Source organism: Panthera leo, chromosome B2 (genome assembly GCF_018350215.1).
Source record: "Panthera leo isolate Ple1 chromosome B2, P.leo_Ple1_pat1.1, whole genome shotgun sequence".
Classification (NCBI taxonomy): domain Eukaryota; kingdom Metazoa; phylum Chordata; class Mammalia; order Carnivora; family Felidae; genus Panthera; species Panthera leo.
Window position 1 is genome coordinate 106,936,403 of NC_056683.1, and position 12,038 is coordinate 106,948,440.

Here is a 12,038-nt window from a genome sequence, read left to right on the forward strand (position 1 = left end):
TTTAATTGATAGTAATCTATCATACATTAATACAAAATGTTAATAATAGGGGAAACTGGATGTGGGATATTGGGATCTCTGTACACTATCTTTATTTTCATGTAAATCTAAAATTTTTCAAAAAATAAAATTTATTTTAAAAAACATATGGGCTACAAATAGTTAAAACAAAACTATTAACTTTCTAGCTATGTTTCCTGTTTTTCTAATAATTTCCATCTAATACAAAGTTGTTTTTATCATTTTGATAGTAGAAATATATATAATAGCATATTCACATCATAGAAATTCATTATAATATATACTTTGACAGCAAATATCAAGTACACTTATTGCTAAGACACATAATAAGGTAGTTGGCAAACGTTAATTTTAATTAATTAACTCTGGGTAACTAACTTAAAGACATCAGTCATGAACAGCCGAGTGTCAGTGAGTTACCAATTCTATACTTAAACAAATTGCATCACTATCCAAGGTCAGAGAATTGTCTTGGATTTTTGGCATGCTTTTTATAAACTGTCATTTTTGAATTGGATATCACTAGGAAGAGAAATGCTATTAGAGATCACACTGATTTATTTCAAAAGAGAACATATCAAAGGGTAATTTGTATAGCTATTACTCAGAGTGGGACCTTTTGTCTTCTCATCTGTTTTTGCAGTCTTATGACTTTGAAAAAAAGTAAGCCAAGAACTGACTATGCCATTAGGTTCTTTTGCTAATTTAACTGTTATAATTAGAGGTCATATGAATTATTTGGAACAAACTCAGTATATCTACTTAATTACTTGGCTCTCACCTCAGTTTTGAAACTAATGAACTGGATAGACTTTGGTAAATTAAACTTTTTGTGTCTCAGTTTCCTTATCTCTAAAAATAACAAATAGTAATTATCACATATGACACAAATTTGTTGTAATGATGATAAGTAAAGTAATAAGGCATGAAAAGTACTTGATAGGTAAGGTACATTTCAGAATACTAAATGTTCTTTGTAAACACAAACATTCACCGAAAAAAAAAATCTCTGAGTAGTTATGATGAATGGGGGAAGATTCTGTAAGAACAGAGATTAGTAATTGAGAGTAATGTTTTCCAGAAATGAGGAAAAACCACATATCCACTTGTTACACTCATTTATCCAGGTTGCTTACTTCGTGGAATATTTCTGTAGGCCATATATTTCTCATTCATAGCTCTCAAATGAATCTCAAAATTTGGGGGGTAAATCTATTATCCTGAAGCTGTGATAAAAGTTAATTACTAGGAAAATACCACTTAACATATAGTAGACACTAAATGTAAAAATTGCATATGGAAAATAATTTCTGCATGATCTTAGTCTGCCAAAGCCAATAACCTCTCACAGATATTTATGTCCATACTGTTTTCCTACCTTGCCATGAGATTGTAAAGTTTTTAAAAACTCACATTTATTAATATTACCCTGAATGTGAACTCAAGGTTTCTGAGGCAGAGCAGATTATTATTTGTTTATGAAAAATAACTGTGTTAGTTTCCCTTTGCTCCAATTGTCCCTACAGTAACACAATAAAAGGTAGATCCAAATTATACACACCAGAGTTTGTAATGTAGGCGAAGAATCTGGAAAATATAAATCTGGGTGTTTGTATAAGAAGAAACAGCTGTCTCCCCTCCCCTCCTGAAAGGTGGGGACAAAAAACCTTTGTTCCTTGAGAAGGATCCTCTAACCCTTTGAAATATAAGTAAATCTCTCCAGGGGAAGATAAGACTATCTCCAAAAAGGGTTTTATAGCAATTTTATGGCTGGCCCAAAAGTGTTGGGCTAAAATATGAAATGGTAAGCACTCCATCACTGCAGGCTACAATTATCAATTTGAAGGGCATATCTTTAAAAGGATGTCATAGATGGAATTTTTATATCAGGAAGGATGATTGAATGGAGAATCTCTAACTTTCTTCTTTTGAGTTTGTGATGTAAATAAAAAGGGCATTGATTTTTTTTTCCTGCTATTAGTAGTCTGAGGAAATTTAAGACATATTCATTAGGTAGCAGCATTTTTTACAAATATCATCTGAATTGGAATAAAAGGTCGGTCAGGCCAGGTCCTCCAGAGATCAGAATCAGGATTTCTGGGAGTCAGGCCCAGAATCTATGTTTTAATGAGCTCTCCTCATAATTCTTACGTACTCGAAAGTGTGAAGAGCACTAATGATGCTGACGATTTTTGGTGTAGAGTTCTTGCATGATTGCCATGGCATTCCTTTTCTTCTTATTTGCAGTTAATATACGTTGTTCATCCAGACCTCTGATGCCTTGATGTAGGGTGGGTGAATTGTCCTTGACACCCTTACCAAATAGTTACTTTTTTGTTGAATGACTATGGGTAAGTGGAAAGAACTGGAGAGCTTGCCTAGAGCAGAGTAGAACCATCGCCAGCACCCTCGGGTCTCTTTTCTGTTTTGAAACACCATTAAATGCCCTATATCCCATCCTGGCTGTATTGAACTCCTCTGGACTTCAGCTTGCTTTCTCTAATCAGTGGCTCTAGAATTCAGCAAGCCCTGGTGGCTATCTTTGCCTCTGGCAGTGTTCCATAGTAGTGTTCTGGATCTGCTACTCTTGAGAACAATTTCTTGACTTTTTTCTTTCTTTTTTTTTTTTTTTCAAGTCTCTCTGCCTTTTCAAATTGTATACTTCAAATTTCAGAAATCAGCTGGTATCCCAGGCCCTCTCCATGGATTGAAAGTGGCAATACCTCCAGAGATTGGGTTGGCTTCTTTGGAAGGAGTTACCCAGGTCTTGATGGATCATTTGGTGGAGAGCGAAGAGAGCTGCTGGTCCATGAGCTGAGACTTAGTACTAGCTTGGCACCCTCGGATGCTGCTAGGTTTTCTAATCATCAGGGGTCTGAGTGGATTTGGGAATGCTGGGACCGATCATCTCTATTCTCCAGAAAATAGGATTGACCTCTCCTAGTAAACTTTAAAAGTTTTTCTTCCTAGTATTTGAGTGCACACATGAGCTGACCCAATACTACAAATCCAAATCTGTTCCCCACTATTTTCTTTTTTTTTTTTTTTTTTTTTTTTTAAATTTTTTTTTAACGTTTTATTTATTTTTGAGACAGAGAGAGACAGAGCATGAACGGGGGAGGGGCAGAGAGAGAGGGAGACACAGAATCGGAAGCAGGCTCCAGGCTCTGAGCCATCAGCCCAGAGCCCGACGCGGGGCTCGAACTCACGGACCGCGAGATCGTGACCTGAGCTGAAGTCGGCCGCTTAACCGACTGAGCCACCCAGGCGCCCCCCCACTATTTTCCAAAACAGGCTTTCCTCCCCATCTCACAAGGAAGTCAATTGTGTTCTTACCTCCTTGCCTTTCCTTACTTTCTACTTGGAATGTTCTTTTTCTTTTTTTAACCTTCTCCCTTCAAAAATTCTCCCTATTCCCATCTCCTCCACAAAACCTTTCTCCACTTTTCTTTGTCTTATTTCTCAATTTCTGTAGCACTTATCCTCTGAACCACATAATTTAGCCATTAATTACATACTGTGCCATGTTATTTGCTCTAGTGTTAATGTGTCTTAGTTTTTTATTCTCGAACTAAATTATAAGTATCACGATGACATTTCACATCTCTTACTTTACAAATGCAAAAACCCGCTCCTAGTGTACAGAAGAAATTAAGGTCACAGATTTAGAACTGGTTTTAGCACTTAAGCCCCACCCCCTTTCCCCACTCCCTCTTCCTATATACTTCCATTCCATTGTGTGCTGTGATTCTGGAATATTTTCTTTAAACCCTCTCATTGTATTTTTTTTTTATGAATCCTTCTCTTTCTCTCTATTGAATGTTGATAAATGGTCATTTCACAGGATGAATATATTAGCTATGTACACAGACCATCACATATCCTCATAAAATATAATAGGATATGGATGGAAACAGGATTATCTTGATCTTGTGGCATTTTACACATGAGTTTTTATAACATTGTGGTAAAATCTGACAAATTGAACTCTTTAATGAATAGGGATGCCCACATTCCTGAGGATTTTTATGAGAAATTTTAGGAAACTCAGCTCTATTTTTGTTATTTAAAAAGTCATTCCTGGGGTACCAGGGTAGCTCAGTTGGCTAAGCTTCTTACTCCTGATTTCAGCTCAGGTCATGATCTCATGGTTCCTGAGTTCAAGTCCTGTATGGGGCTCTTCACTGACAGGGTGGACCCTGCTTGGGATTCTATTTCTCTCTCTCTCTCTCTTCTCCTCCCCTGCTCATTTGCTCTCTCTCTCTCTCTCTCTCAAAAATAAATAAATAAATTTTTAAAAGATCATTCCTTCTCACTATTTCCACCATTCCTAACGCCATTCCTTTGTTTATCTAAAAGCCTATTAATTCATTATTTTAAATGTTACACAATAGCAGCCTTAGTTCATTATTTTCAGGTGCCCATCTGATTAAAATGTAATTCTTCACTATATTTTAGGCACATTTCTCAATTAAAGAACAAATATATTTATTATTTTTGTCTTTAAACACACTTTTAACTCATCTCGCCATGTCAGAGAGTGTCCATCCATCTCACTTAGGGAAGGGGCTCCTGACAATCCCTGGGCTCCAGGGATTGTTTCACCTGACGTAAACCTGACTCTGATGATTTAGCCAAGTGAGAGAGATTTTTCTTATACAACAGGAAGTAGGAAGTCCTACTGGAAAGTAAGTAGCCCAACTAGAGGTAGGTCACCCAGGGATGGTTAGCACCTCACTAAGGTCATCTTTCCCAGGCTGCTTTTTACTTTGCAATGTTGAACATGTGGCTTTTCTTTTCCTGGGTCTAATGGTTTCAGTATAGCTGCCCCATATCTTGTTTCCCATCCAAGTTTTAGATATGAAACATAAAAATCAAACACACAAAAAGAAGACAACAGCAACAAAAGCAGTAAGGAAGAAGAGCCTATACCAGGAAAGTAAAACTCTAGATCTGTAGAGGACTTGAGCTTGCATTTGAAGGGCAGAGCTGCGTCACATGGTCACCTTTGGCTGCAACAGAAGTAAGGAAATGTTTTTTTTTTCATGTTGTAGGGTATACTGTGGGACTAATAAAAATTGGAGTTTTTATTATTAGAGAAGAAGATATTAGAGAGAAGGATATAGAGTAAGCAACTAGCAGTGTGTATCACAGAAAAGCCAGAAGCAAATTACCCACAATTAAAACCTACTTTCAGGGGCGCCTGGGTGGCGCAGTCGGTTAAGCGTCCGACTTCAACCAGGTCACGATCTCGCGGTCCGTGAGTTCGAGCCCCGCGTCAGGCTCTGGGCTGATGGCTCGGAGCCTGGAGCCTGTTTCCGATTCTGTGTCTCCCTCTCTCTCTCTGCCCCTCCCCCGTTCATGCTCTGTCTCTCTCTGTCCCAAAAATAAATAAAAAACGTTGGAAAAAAAAAATTTAAAACCTACTTTCAAAGTTCCAAGATGTGGCAAAAAGATTATTAATGTATGTGTGGTTGCCTGAGACATTTCAGGCAAGACTGTTGAAAGCCCTGAGCAGAATTTCAAGCACTCAGGTATTGCTTCCACTGATTAATTAGACTTTTATATTTCACAATAAAGTACTCTTTATTAGTTAAGTTCAGATAAATCCTTCAAGCGTTTCTTACAACGAATGTAGGAGACCTAGAGAAAAATGTTAATTCCACTTTGTTTAAAGGGACAAAATTTAACACTGTACAAAATTTAACACAGGTACAAAATTTAACATCTGTGCTTTTGCTCAGCATTATGTCTAGTTTATGGATATTTGCTGCCACCTGCAGTTTAAACTTGATATTCACTCTGGCTGTCCCCTGTAACTGGAACATAAGGGCCCAGGGAGTAGAAAGGAAGAAAATCTCGATAATAGTATTCTTGCCACTGCTGCAGCTTATTCAAAATGAAATTCCCTATTTGCACACCCACATTCATAAGCAGCATTATGTATAATAGCCCAAAGCTAGAAGCAACCCAGGTATCCACTGACAGATGAATGGATTAACACACTGCGGTTGTATATATACAGTAGAATGTTATTCAGGCTTACAAAGCAAATTTTGACACATGCTACAACATAGATGAATGTCTTTGAAGACATTATGCCAAGTGAAATACGCCAGTGACAAGAGGACAAATACTGTATGAGTCCACTTTACATGAGGCTCCTAGGACAGTCAACTTCATAGAGACAGGAAGTAGAAGGGTTGTTGCCAGGCAATGGGGGAAGGAGGGATTGGGGAATTAATGTTTAATGTATAAGAACTTCAGTGGGGAGGAAGATCAGAAAGTTCTGGAGTTGGATGGTGGTGATGGCTGCACAACTATTGAATGTACTTAATGTACAGGACTGTACGTATAAAAAATGGTTAAAATGGTACATTTTATGTTATGTCTACTTTACCATGATAATCTTTTTAAAATATTGAATTTCCAGGAAAATGAGTAAGCTGGTTCTGTAGAATACAGAAACCAGGCATACTCTAATTTATATTACCAGGTAGTAACAAATTGGCATGAAGTCTTTTGGGTTTCTCTACTCCTGAAAAAGTAGGTCCCTTGCGGTCGATGAATATGCAACTTGTTTGGGTATAGTATCAGGGATGCAGCGATTTAATGTACTAATGTGCTACAAAAAAGGCATGTAGCAGACTCAGCTCTAGGTAAGAAGGCAAATAAGGGTAATTTGGGCAATTTATATTTCTCTAAAAAAGCAATTTCTTGGTATGTGGAGCTGAATATTTTCATTACAAGAAATAGTGTTTGGACTGCTTAACAGTCCTAGAGAAATTATTTCTATGGTCTTTTGGCGATTTTAGAATATAGCAAAATAACATAGCAAAATTACAAGACTATGTGTATGTATACATTTTTTTAAGAGTTAGAAACTATATAATTCCTGAGTGTTATTTATGCTGGAAAGAAAGCATGTGAGGACCTCCTATGTTCATGAAATCATTACAAAAATCTTTCGCTGGAAGTTTATTGGATTTTACATAAAGCAGCGTTCTTATTCCTTTCCCTCTCTCAGTTTCATGGGCTTCCCCTCCAGCACCAGCAGTTCAGAGAAGCTGCTACCTCTTATACCCTTGAAGAGTGACCCCTCTGACAGGCTTCACTCTAAAGAAAAACTGAATTTTATTCTTTCAGGAATAAAATAGGGAAATTGACTGAAGTCCTTCTTCATGTCTTGAGATGCTCATGCTATTTTTTTTTTAAAGGAAACATGTATAAAAAAGCTGGAAACTGAATTGAGAAAGATATTTGAAATATCAGAAAAGATGAAAAAGGACAGATGTAGAGTTGAGGACATCCATGGAAGATTTATGCATGTGGGGTCGAAGAAGAATGACTTCTGCAAAGAACAGCAACAGCATGACTGTCAGATAGGCTATTTGAAAGACACATTTCCTTTTTCGAAATGCTCTGTGCAGCAGTTTGAGAAAGGACAAGGGGACGTTTGGGGACTGTCTATTGCAACAGAGGGACGTGCAGTTGGCTGACAGCCCCCTGCTGCTCCCCTGGGCCCACACTCCCCAGGTTGGCTCCAGCCATTGACTTTGTGGGGCAGAGGTGCATTCCCTGTGGGAGGGGATACTGCTGTTTGGGGCAACTTTAGCTGGGCTGTTTGGGGAATTTCTTATGACTGTGCTGCATCTGAGACTCCTACAGGATTCCAGCTCTTTCCCTTTGTGCTTCCACAGGTGTGGGACCTGTCTCGCCATAGTGGGAAGCCTCCTCCCTTCCACTGCTGCCTTGGGCACTTCCCCTGATAAATCTGTTGACTGTCTAATGAATCTTGGTGACAACTTCTCAGAAGTCCCAGTTTACATACCAATAAACACAGCAATTTACGGAACTAAGTATTCAGGACAATCATGCTGGAGTCTGCCCTTCCTCTGAGAGAACAGACCCAGTTATCAGCCCTTGCTTCCTTACTCTCTTCAGCCCACCTCAAAGCCCCAGTCCCAAAACACTCCATTTCAGCTTACTTTCCTCAACTTTTCCCTTTTTTTTTTAAAGTTTATTTATTCAGAGAGAGAAAGAGCGCACATGTGCATGCATGCATGAGAGCAGGGGAGGGGCAGAGAGAGAAGGAGAGAGACAGCACACAGCCTAATGTGGGGCTCAGTCCCACAAACTGTGAGATCATGACCTGAGCCCAAATGAAGAGTCCGATGCTTAACCTACTGAGCCACTCAGGTGCCCCTCAGCTCTTCCTTCTTAAACACACTCACTGTATCCCCTGAAATTCTAGAACTGTGTGATCAACAAACTCTTGCACACATTCAGCCTGCCATACATCCTCCCAAATCTCTCTGGACTCTCAACATCTTTCCCCTTCACTATCATTAAGAGGCCTGGCGGAGTCCTGAGGGCACTGGTTCTCCTGCAGCCTTCTCAAATGCCTGTGGTGCCAGCACGTGGAGGAAGAGTCCTCCTCATTCCCACTCACACTTCTGAAGCCATTTTTCTTCCTTTCTTTTCTTTTTTTTTTTAATATTTATTTACTTTTGAGAGAGACAGAGATAGAGCGTGAGCAGTGGAGGGGCAGAGAGAGGGGGAGACACAGAATCCAAAGCAGGTTCCAGGTTCTGAGCTGTCAGCACAGAGCCTGATGTGGGGCTCAAACCCACGAACTGTGAGGCAAAGTCAGACACTTAACTGACTGAGCCAAGCAGGCACCCCTTTTTTTCTTCCTTTCTTTCCTCCACCCCCATCATGGTCCTTTGAAGTTCATGCCATACAGTTATACCTTGTTGCTATCATTTCTTATTCACGGAAGACTTTAGTTTCTAGTTCAGTATCTCTCTCCGCCTACCGTTGTCAGATTAAGCAATAAAAATACAGGATGCCCAGTTAATTTGACTTTCAAACAACACATACGTTTTTATATGGCAACCCTCATTCCTCCCTTACTCTCCTTCTCAATTTCAGTGGTTCAGTGTCTGTGCGGGTCACTGGCCTCTTGGTTACTCACCTCCTAACCTCATATGATCTTTCCTTCTACTGTACTCTAGCACCGTGTCTATAGTCACACTCAGGAACATTACCTCCTCCAAATCTCAGTTTAAAACATGGGATTTCTGCCTTCTAGTCTTCTACCTTACATTCTCTAGAACAGGGGTTGGCAAACTATGGCACACAGGCCATATGTGGCCCAAGGATAGTTTTTTTGTGCAGCTTGCAAACTGAGAACAATTTTTACATTTTAAAATAGTAAAAATAAAAACTGAATAATATGCAACAGAGGTTGTATGCAGATCACAATGCCAAAAACATTTACTATCTAGTACTCCATAAAAAGTTTGCTGACCTTGTTCTAGAACCTTCACTCATTCCATTTTTTTTTTTTAAACTTTTGAGGCCTCCAACTCATTGATCTCACTTTTTTCTCAACATCAATCAACTCTCCTGATTTACTTTCTCCTTCGTCCAGCTTGGAGTTCCTGACTTTCTCCTTTTATCACTCATGTATGCCTAACTTAACCAAGTTGCACCCAACTCTACTTTTTGTGCTTGCACCCCAGAAGCTGGGTTTTGCTCAAGAAAAATCAGAAAATCAGGTTGACAAGGACCACATGATCATAGAATGCAAGGACCATATGATTATAGAATGCATATTCAACTTGCCCAGTAATTCTACCATTTGTGCCCATTCAGGACTTTCCTACACTCTGGGGTCACCACTTCCTAGCTTCTCTCTCATCAGTGCTCCTGCAGAGTTGCCCCATTTCCCTCTTGCTTTATACCTAAACTTCTCAAAATAGTTGTCTACACTCACTCCAAAATGATTCTTGAATTTTGTCCACAAATCTGTTTCTTTCCATGTCAGTAGAAGCTCACAAGTAAACAGAGCCTGTGGCAAGGTTTAATGCTAATGCTATGAGGTGAACACAAAGGAAAGCAAGGCAGGGAGGCATTGGAAACCATGTAAGGTGACATGCTACTGCCCTGGCCAACGTAAGGACCTGAACTTGTGGGGTTCTTTGGGCAGGCCAGATGGAGAACAGACCAATTTCAGGAGAAGGGTAATCTGTCTGCACACTTCCTCTTCCTTCTCTGTCTCCCATTTTCAAGGTGACAGGAACAGCCAGAGACCCTGGGTGGGGGTTGGTTGGTCAATCTCAGGGTCAGAACAGTGTTTGACCACAGTGCTGGCTGAGGCAGGACACAATACCAGAAGGTGTAGGAGATAGGTAAGGCTGAGGAGATCTAAGGAAGTATGTAAGATATGTCTATGTCTTAGTCAGCTTAGGCTGCTATAATAGAAGACCACAGACTGGGTGACTTAGACAACCATGTTTTTCTCACAGTCTGGAGTCTGGGAGTTTCAGGATTGAGGGGCCAGCAGATCTGGTGTCTGGGGAGAGCACTCTTCCTGGTTTGTAGACAGCTGTCTTTTCATATCCTCATATGGTGGAGAACAGAGAGAGCGAGGAAGCAAGCTCTCTCACATGTCTTCTTGTAAGGGGATTAATCCCATCCATAAGGGCTCCACCCTCATGACCTAATTACACCCCAAAGCTCCCACATTCTCATACCATCACATTGGGGTTTGGCTTCAACATATGAATTTTGGGGACAATGACATTCAGTCCATGGCAGCCCAATGTATTCTCTCAGTTTCCCTTTTTTAGAAGATCCATACCTCCTCCAACATATTTTTTTCCAACCTGAAGCTAGGAGCTAAGACTCCTCCTCAATTTTCTCTCTTTCATTAGGCTCATTCAATAACGTTGCAAGTATTGTGAGTTCTACCTTCAAAAGATATAATCAATTTTCTGTCTCCATTGACAGCACATCACTCGTATTCTGGGTATAATCTCTTAGTTTGTCTTTTGTTTAGTTTTGTTTGTTTGTTTGTTTGTTTTCATTTTATAACCCATTCACCATATAGCAATGGAAGTTGTCTTTTACAATGTAAATTAGATCACATCAATTACCTGCTTGAAACTCTCAGTGGTTTTAGTTTCACTTAGAATATAACCCAAATACTTCACATGGGTTACAATTCTAAAACTGTTTACTGAGCCTATATTACGTGGTAGATATGGTCTGTAAACACTCGAGGTACAAAAGCAAACAAAACAGGAAATGATAATCCCTGATTCATGGAATTTATATTCTGACAACAGGAGAACATTAATAAGCAATGCATTTAATAGTTCAGATAAGTGCAATGCTACCAATAAAAAGTAGGCCAGGGTAGAGGGGTTTGGGAGGGCTGGGGAGGTGAATGGTGATTCTAAATTTGGTCATTAGGTTTGGAAGAAAGTGATACTTGATTAGTGAGTTAGAGGAGGTGAGACAACACACAGAGATCTGGGGAGGAGGGAGAACACCTAGGAAGGTCAAATGCTCTAAGGCAGAAATGTGTCTGTGTTTTTAAGACCCAGCAAGGAGGTCACTACAGGTGGAGCCTAGTGAGTGAGGTTGGCAAGTAACTGGGTACCAGGTCATCTATAGCTAAGTAGGCCAATACATGGCCTTGGGCTTTTCTCTGAGGAAATGGAAAGCCACGTCAGTGATTTGAGCAGATGAGTATCACGATCTAAGTTACATTTTGAAAGCATAGAAGTGTAAAAGCAAGGACATCTTTTGGGAGGCTGCTGCAGTAATCCAGGCGAGAGAGGTTGGTAGTGGGCATGTGTCAGCTTCTAGCAGAGGTAAAGGCATTTCTTAGCAGACTGGCTTGAGAGACAGAGAGGGGTTAATGATGACATCAAGGATTTCAGCTGGAGAAACTGGAAGGTTGGAGTTGCCATCAGCTGAGATGGGCAAGGATGCAGGTGGAGTAGGTTCAGGAAAGAAGAGTGAATGACAGTGAGCAAGGAGCTAAGATCACTGGAAAATAGGATGATGACAGCTACAATGACAGCTGGCGGAAGATGTGATCTGATGGCACAAGATTGAAAGTAGGGGGAAGATCAGGCAGAGGGAAGGGAAATAAGACTGAAGGCAACATTAAGAACTCCTGTCCCAGCTCCAGGTCCTGTGGTCTGTGGGGTGTGGGAGAA